The sequence below is a fragment of the Nannospalax galili genome, unplaced genomic scaffold, assembly GCF_000622305.1.
Source record: "Nannospalax galili isolate Female #2095 unplaced genomic scaffold, S.galili_v1.0 scaffold654, whole genome shotgun sequence".
Lineage (NCBI taxonomy): Eukaryota > Metazoa > Chordata > Mammalia > Rodentia > Spalacidae > Nannospalax > Nannospalax galili.
This window is the reverse complement of record NW_008335971.1, coordinates 1817962-1825690: the sequence shown is the minus strand read 5'-3', so window position 1 is coordinate 1825690 and position 7729 is coordinate 1817962. Positions and strand designations below refer to the sequence as shown.

General features: G+C 38.9%; 1 non-coding gene across 1 annotated transcript; it reads left to right on the top strand.

Moving 5' to 3' along the window:
- Nucleotides 1–6786: 6786 nt before the first annotated feature.
- On the top strand, nucleotides 6787–6859 carry Trnak-cuu. The gene has a single exon. It is a non-coding gene; the product is annotated as a tRNA-Lys (tRNA).
- The last annotated feature ends 870 nt before the right edge of the window (nucleotides 6860–7729 follow it).

Here is a 7729-nt window from a genome sequence, read left to right as displayed (position 1 = left end):
TTTACTTTCATGTAAGCATTTATAGATACAAATTTTCCTCCTATTGTTACCTTCACTCTATTTCTTAAGTTCAGGTATGTTACACTTTTATTCCTTTTCATTTATAAGTACTAACTTTCCTTTAAATGTTTAGTTTTTCTCATTGAATAGAAGTATTGCTAATTTTCTCAATTTCTTTTTCTTGTTTTTACAAGTTTTCCAATTTTCTGTTATTGACTTCTAACCAATCAATTTTGGCCAGAGAAAATATTTTCTACAGCTCTCTTTTTAAGGCTCTCGCTATTTCATTTGGAGTATATGTATTTATCCTTGAAAGGGCCCCATGTGGATGTGAGAAGAAAGTATGTGGCTTGCTGTTCGGTAGAGTACTGTGTACATGTCTGCTAGACTGAGGTAGTTTAATGAATTTCTTACATCCTCTCTTAGCTGTCCTATCTTGTCTAATGAACGAATCTATATTAAAAGTGGGTTATTAGGGCTATGAGGTGGGTCAGTAGGTAAAAGCCTGATGACATAAGTTGGCTCTCAGAGGCCCACAAGGTGGAAGGAGAAAACTGGCTTCTGCAAGTTCTTTGTGACTTCCTCCATACACACAGAAAAGTCACACACACACACAATAAGTACATGATATAGCACCCATATCCACACATATGAACATATGTATGTGTGTGTAGTAAATTATTTTTCAAGTTGGTCATTAAATTATTTTGTCTACAAAATTTTCATACAACTGTATATTTCTCTCAAGCATTGTTATATGTATTTTAATGAACATTGGCCATCTACAATTATGTCTATAATTTTGCATATTATAGTTGCATTGATACTTTTATTTATATATTATCTCTTTCCTATGTTTTTTTATTCAAATTCTATTTTGTCTAATATTGGTTCAGAACCACTACCCTCTTTTGGTTGCTATTTGCATGCAGTACACTTTTCAATCATTTCACTTTCACTGTATTTGTTCATAGGTCTCCAGTGAATCTTTTGCACTTATAGGTGGATAAACTGTCATCTTTTTCATTTGCCAATCTCTATCTATTGATAGGAGAATTGACATTTAGATTTAGATACAAATGAACAACAGTTATTTTGTTATTTGCATGTGCCTTCTGTGGGACCCTGAGACCCTCTTCATTCACCTGCTACCCCCCAATCCCTCCAGACCCCTACTAATTGCTCTTTTAGCTTCTGTAAAATGCTTGGTTGCTGCTTTAGGCATGCCTAGACATGCCCTGGCATGCCCTGACCCCCACCTACTACCCCCCAGTCCAGAAAACTATAGATTAAGCAAGCCCAGGCATGAAACTGCCCTATAAGGTAAAAACAGAGACTCCTGGCCCCACAGATAATGGTCAGCACATTCCACAGCCCTGAGAATAACACCCACCAATAAGGAACCTCCAAGGCTGCATCCTATACATCCAACCAGTTTAAAATTATGTTGGCACACATGGGTTCCTTGAACCAACCAAAATGTAACTTCGGTATCCCCTCCTCTCTTTGCCTAAAACTTATAAAAGGCTCCACCTTCCCTTACACCGGCTCTCAGCACGGATTCGTTAAGTTGGTGAGGTCTGAGAACCTGAGCTTAAGCCCAAATAAACCATAAACCTTGCTTTTGCATTTTGGTGTGTTGGGTGGTCTTCTTGGGGTCCTGTGGATGAGGTACAGCACTTCCACTATTTTGCTCCTAATTATCTACTATTGACATATTTTGTCTTGAATTCCTGTAGTGCTATATTTAAGTTCCTTTCTTACATTCTTTTGTATGTATTTAAGAGTATTTTTGTAGGTGCCATAGGAATTATTTTAATGCCCTTAATTCTCTAAATCTGCCTTTATACCAATTAAATTTACAGTATAAAAACGGCCTTTGGGACCTAGAAAGATGGCTCAGCAGTTAACAGCACTGACTACTTGTATAAGATCTGGGTTCAGTTCTCAGCAACCACATGGTAGTTATCAACTGTCTGTAACTCCAATTTCAGGGCATCTGACACCATCTTCTGACCTCTACTGGCATTTCATGACACAGGTACAATTATATAATTCAAGAAATAAATTTGTATGCATAAAATTAAAATAAAAGTAATAAAATATTTTGTAAAAGCTTGCCCTTTACAGCCTCATATTGCAGTGATTTTGTTTATATCACAGTAGGTAATCTTTGAATAGTATTACCCAAAACACACAGTGATAGTTCTTTTAATGCATGAGTTTCTTAAACTATGTAGACAATAAAATAGAGAGCTATTTCCACATTCGTTGTGAGCTACTTGAAGAATCAAGGTGGTGATTTAGAGAAAGCAAACACTATTATGTTTAGTGACACCCCCACCTTTTTGTTTTAGCTTAACTGCTTTGCAAACAAAGTGATGTTTGTCTCTCACCTCTCTGTACATCACTATGGTAATCAGTTAAATGTAAACAATCAGCACCCAGAAAAATCATGAAATTTTATAACAGCATTTAAAGCTTCTGCACAATTTTGCTTTCATTTTTCCTTAGAGTTGGAGGAATTGACCCAGAATAATTACATAATAAGAAAATAATAAATTATTTTTTTCTTTATAAAGCCATAAAAATGATTCCTTCATGAATTATATTTATTAATGAGTTCATAAAGAGATTTGCAAAACTGTAAGTACTCAGTTCTGTTTTTCAGAGAAACAAAAATAAATCGATGCTTCTTAAGTAAAAATGAAATAAGGAATAACCAAATAAATACAGAGTGCTTTTAAAAGTTGGTACCAGGTAGAGAACCACTAGATAAGACTAATATATGACAGAACTCTCCTCATGTGTCCAGCATCCATAAGCTTGTATCTTAAACACCTTATATTATATATCATTATATGTATTTTATCTTGACTTTGGACTTCTGAAACATCCACTTATGAAGGTCATTTCTACATTAAAATTATTTTAAGACATTTGCTTTAACATAATTTAGTTTCAACTTACAGCATTTGCCTCTGAGAGTAATAAATTATAACAACTTTAAACTTAATACTGAAACAATTTAGATATTTTACTTCAATGAGTAGCTGGCATTTTATCAAAAAAATAACCAAAATGAAATCATTTCTAAAGTTCAGAAGCAGAAAAGTATTAGGTTATTGTGTAGTAAAAAATATCAACAAAAGATCATGGCAACTTCTCTGCCACACTCATGTATCTAGAATGGTCTCTGTGACAATTTACCACAGTATTTGTTAATGTTTTATTGTATTGTATAAGCACTTCCAGAAAGGCAGAGAAAGGCTCTCAAATGTCCATTCTACTCATAGGTCCTGTGAGAATACTGGCTGTTAGGGGAAAATCAGAGACCAGCAGCCAAAGTCAGGTGTGGAGAGGGATTTAATTTTATGCCAGCAGACTGACCTAAGTATCCTTCTGTAAAGGAGCCAGTACCCCCTCTAGGTTTAGGGATTTTTATATTCATGTGAGGAAGTACAAGTAAAAGACAGAACAGCACATAGGTAGTAATTAAGCAAAAGGTACATGTGATTATTAAGCAAGGTAACATAAGGCCGGCCCCGCAGGGGTTACAAAGACTTCCTTTCAAGTCAAGGATAAGGCGCAGGATGGAGGATAGCTCCTGCTCACATCCCCCATATCTCTCTCTTATCTAAGAGTTTTCTAAACTTTGGCGAACAAATAGTAACCATAGGAGGTTGGGGAGAAAGGACTCCAGCTTATCTCCCCGTCTTATCTCTTGCCTAGGAGCTCTTCCTGCTCCGAAGTTCTTAATTACCATTTCCATTATATGACAAACTTTGTTGCTGTTTGTTTTGAGGGGGGCATTTTTTGCATGCATATGGGGGTGTTATGTATGCCTGTGTGGTTGCATGTTCCTTTGCATATGGAGGCCTGGGGTTGACATCATGTCTCTTGCTCTGTCATTTTTCTCTTTATTTACTGAAGTAGAATATCTCACTGAATTCAAACCTCACTGATTCCTTCAATGATGCTATCTGCCTTGCTTTGGGGATCCTTTGTTTCAGCTTCCTGTGTTCTTTTAACTTTTTTGCATTTTGCTGTTTTTTTGAGAAAGCGTCTCACTCTGTAGCCCCAACTTGTCTGGAACTTGCTGTGTAAACCATCCCAGGCTGGCATTGATCTCACTGAGATCTGCCTGCCTCTGCTTCCCAGGTGATGGGATTAAAGGCATGTGCCACCATGCTCAGCTACCTGCCAGGTTTTTAGTTGGGTGCTGGGAATGTAAACTCCAGTACTCACACTTGTTCAGCAGGCAATGTGTCCACTGAGCCCATCTTCCTAGCCCCTAAACTTGACTTGCCTATTATTCTGTTCAAAGAACTTGAAGTTAATGTGAGAATTTCTGGTTTGTGGAGGAAAAATTGATAAATCTCTTCAAGCAATTTGCAAGCATTTTCTTTTCTTTTTTGTTAGTCTAGAAATCTGGTTATCACCTCAGCAAAGTATGTATAAAATATCCTCAGAAAACCAGACACTCATGACAGTGGAGTTAGTTAGAAACTTCACAGAAGACCCATTTCCAGGTAATTATCTGTTTTTCCTTTTTGAAATGTTCCATTCTTTCATATTGCTGGGTACAAGACACTCTCCCCTGGAAAGAAAAATACATGCATTTCCAATTCGGTCTTTTTTGTCATACAAAAATGTTTTATTTCAGAAACTGAAATGGAATTAATATAAAGATTAAAATTTAAAACATTTGTAAGTAATAATAAGAACATCTTAATAAAATGTCTAAGATATTACACCAAAATACAAAATTCAATTTGATTTAATCAAAATTTAAAATCTTTTTTGTTTTAACAATTAATACAAACATAGTGACATGAAAAATCATAGAATTAGAGAAATGACAGAGATTCACATACATTTGTTGCCCCGGCCAGCAGGGCAGGAGACAGAGACTTGAACTCCCAGGGACCTGGAATGATGGCACAAGAGACATGAAGAATGACAGCAAGACAAAGAACTCTGATCAAGCTGCCAAAGTTTATTTTTCCACGGGGATTCTTATACTGGCTGAAGCGGGAAATTAGCTGGGGAAGAGGGAGGGAAGGTATTGTCTCAACAGGTTAATGAATGTCCCTTAGGATGAGGGGAACTGGCACCCTGAGTGTGGTTGCAGGATAAGGAAATTGGTGGTTGCTCAAACTTATCTTAAATCATCAGAAGGGTTGCTTATCTAAGGGGGCAGGGAGGACTGATCAGCAAGTTCTCTGGAGGCTGCTTGCCCTGGGGGGCAGGGAGGGCTGCCAGGCAGCATGGTCTCCCACATCTCCCCCTTTTCTGTTTATAAGTAAAAGCCATGAGAATTAATATGTAAGAGTCATGAGAATTATAACCCCTAGGGAGTTGCGCCTGTCTTAGGTTGGAATGATCATCCCCAGTTTACACACCAGTCATGGGATTCGGCAGCAGCTCAGGCGGCCTTCCTGTCTTAGGTGGTATTTTGGGGGGAGTCACTCTCATACCCGTTATTGACTGTCCAACTCAGCTCTCAGGGGGTGCGACTGAAAGCGTCGCCATAACGTATCATTTCATCATGGGCTCCATCTTACAGGTCCAGGTGATGATAGTGTACCTGTATAGGCTTTGCTAATAGGGCATCTACTTGCTTTTTGATCAGAGCAACAATTTTGTTGAAAAGATAGGGCACCAGAGGCAACACCAGGAGGAGAAAAATTACTTGTCCAAGAAGAGGGAGGAGGTAAGGGGCCCAGGAAGAGGCAGATAACGAGAACCAGCTGTTTTGTTGTTCTCGTTCCTTTTTTCATTTTTCAAGCCCCTCTAGGACTTTTTTCATGCCTTCTTTAACCTCTCCTGTTTTACTAACATAAAAACAGCATTCCTCTTTGAGGGCGGCACATGGCCCTCCTTGTTGTAGGAAAAGTAAATCAAGTCCCCGTCTATTTTGGAGGACTACTTTAGGGAGGGAATCAAGGGAATTAGCAAGATCAGTTATTCCCTTTTGGAGGTCTCTGATGTCTTCGTCAATGGTGGCATGGAGCTCTGAGTATCTGGAATTAGAAAGAACATAAGAGGTGATGCCTGTCCCAGCGCTTACTGCACTGAGACCAAGGAAAACAGAATTTGTGATGGTGATAATAGGTTCCCTGCATCTCCGAGATAACGTAGGGACTGAAGGTTGAGACCATCTGTCAAGAAAATATTACATTTTGAAAGAAAGAAGAGATAGAAATACTTCAAAAGTTGTTTGTTTTTTTTTTTTTCTGATCAGGACGATTTATTTTAGAATTTAGATGGTTTTTATACATCCCAAGGAACTAGCAGTCACGTGGGATACGGCAGTCACATACAAAGATTTAGGGTACAAAGAAACAGAAAATTTAGTCTGTTAGTTGGCTCCAGAAGGATTCTTAAACTTTTACTCAAGGTTATCAATGCCCATCCAGTAATTTATTGGCCACAATGTTTTCTTTCTTAGGGCTAAAAGCATGGTAAACTTTTAGCTTTTAGCTCAGGAGTAAACCTTTAACCTGGCCTAATCTCTTAGCCAGGGATAGCTGAGTTATTATTTTTTTTAGGACAAGGAGATGAGCTAAGGGCTGTTGACCAAGACGCTTTTCCACAGAGCAGGGAGCCTGCACTTTTATGACAAGGCCGCTTCCTCCTGCCAGCCCAACAGTGTTCTGCAAGGCAGGGATTATCAGAGCCACTGTTTTCAGTGTCCCTCCCTTTTAGCAGAGAATGCAGCCTGGACCTATAAGTTTTAGGCTCACCTCACCCTAGGGCCTGGCATCCTGGTTTCCTTTAGCTGCCCGGCTAGCTCAGTTGGTAGAGCATGGGACTCTTAATCCCAGGGTCGTGGGTTTGAGCCCCACGTTGGGTGCCAGTTGCCCTTGCCAGCAGGGCAGGAGATGGGGACTCGAACTCCCAGGGACCTGGAATGATGGGACAAGAGACACGAAGAATGACAGCAAGACAAAGAACTCTGATCAAGCTGCCAAAGTTTATTTTTCCATGGGGATTCTTATACTGGCTGAAGCAGGGGAAATTAGCTGGGGAAGAGGGAGGGAAGGTGTTGTCTCAATGGGTTAATGAATGTCCCTTAGGATGAGGGGACATGGCACCCTGAGTCTGGTTACAGGATAAGGAAATTGGTGGTTGCTCAAACTTATCTTAAGTCATCGGAAGGGTTGTTTATCTTAGGGGGCAGGGAGGACTGATCAGCAAGTTCTCTGGAGGCTGCTTGCCCTGGGGGGCAGGTAGGGCTGCCAGGCAGCATGGTCTCCCACAATTTTTCAAGAATAATTCTAGATAATTATCACCTCAATTCCACAATAAAATGACACAGACTAGAAGCAAGATCCATGTAGGTGTTGCTTTCAAGAAACATAGCTCACCAACAGGAATAGACTCCAATTGGGGAAGATAGGTCGAAAAGTTATTGCAAACAAATGGAAGTAACAAATAAGCAGATTCTGATATCTAAGAAAACACACCTCACTCAAAAATAATTAGACAAAATAAATGTTAATTTATACTCATCTAGAGGTGATTACAATTATAAACATGTATACCTCAAACACATGGGCATTCAGTGTATTAAAAAAAAAAAAAAAAGAACACTGCTATCCACAGGTTAATCTCAACACATTGACAGTGGGTGACTTCAGTTCCATGCTCTCATCAATACACAGGTCATCTGCACAAAATATAAACACAGAAACACTGGACTTAAATATAGGAAAATTGAAAT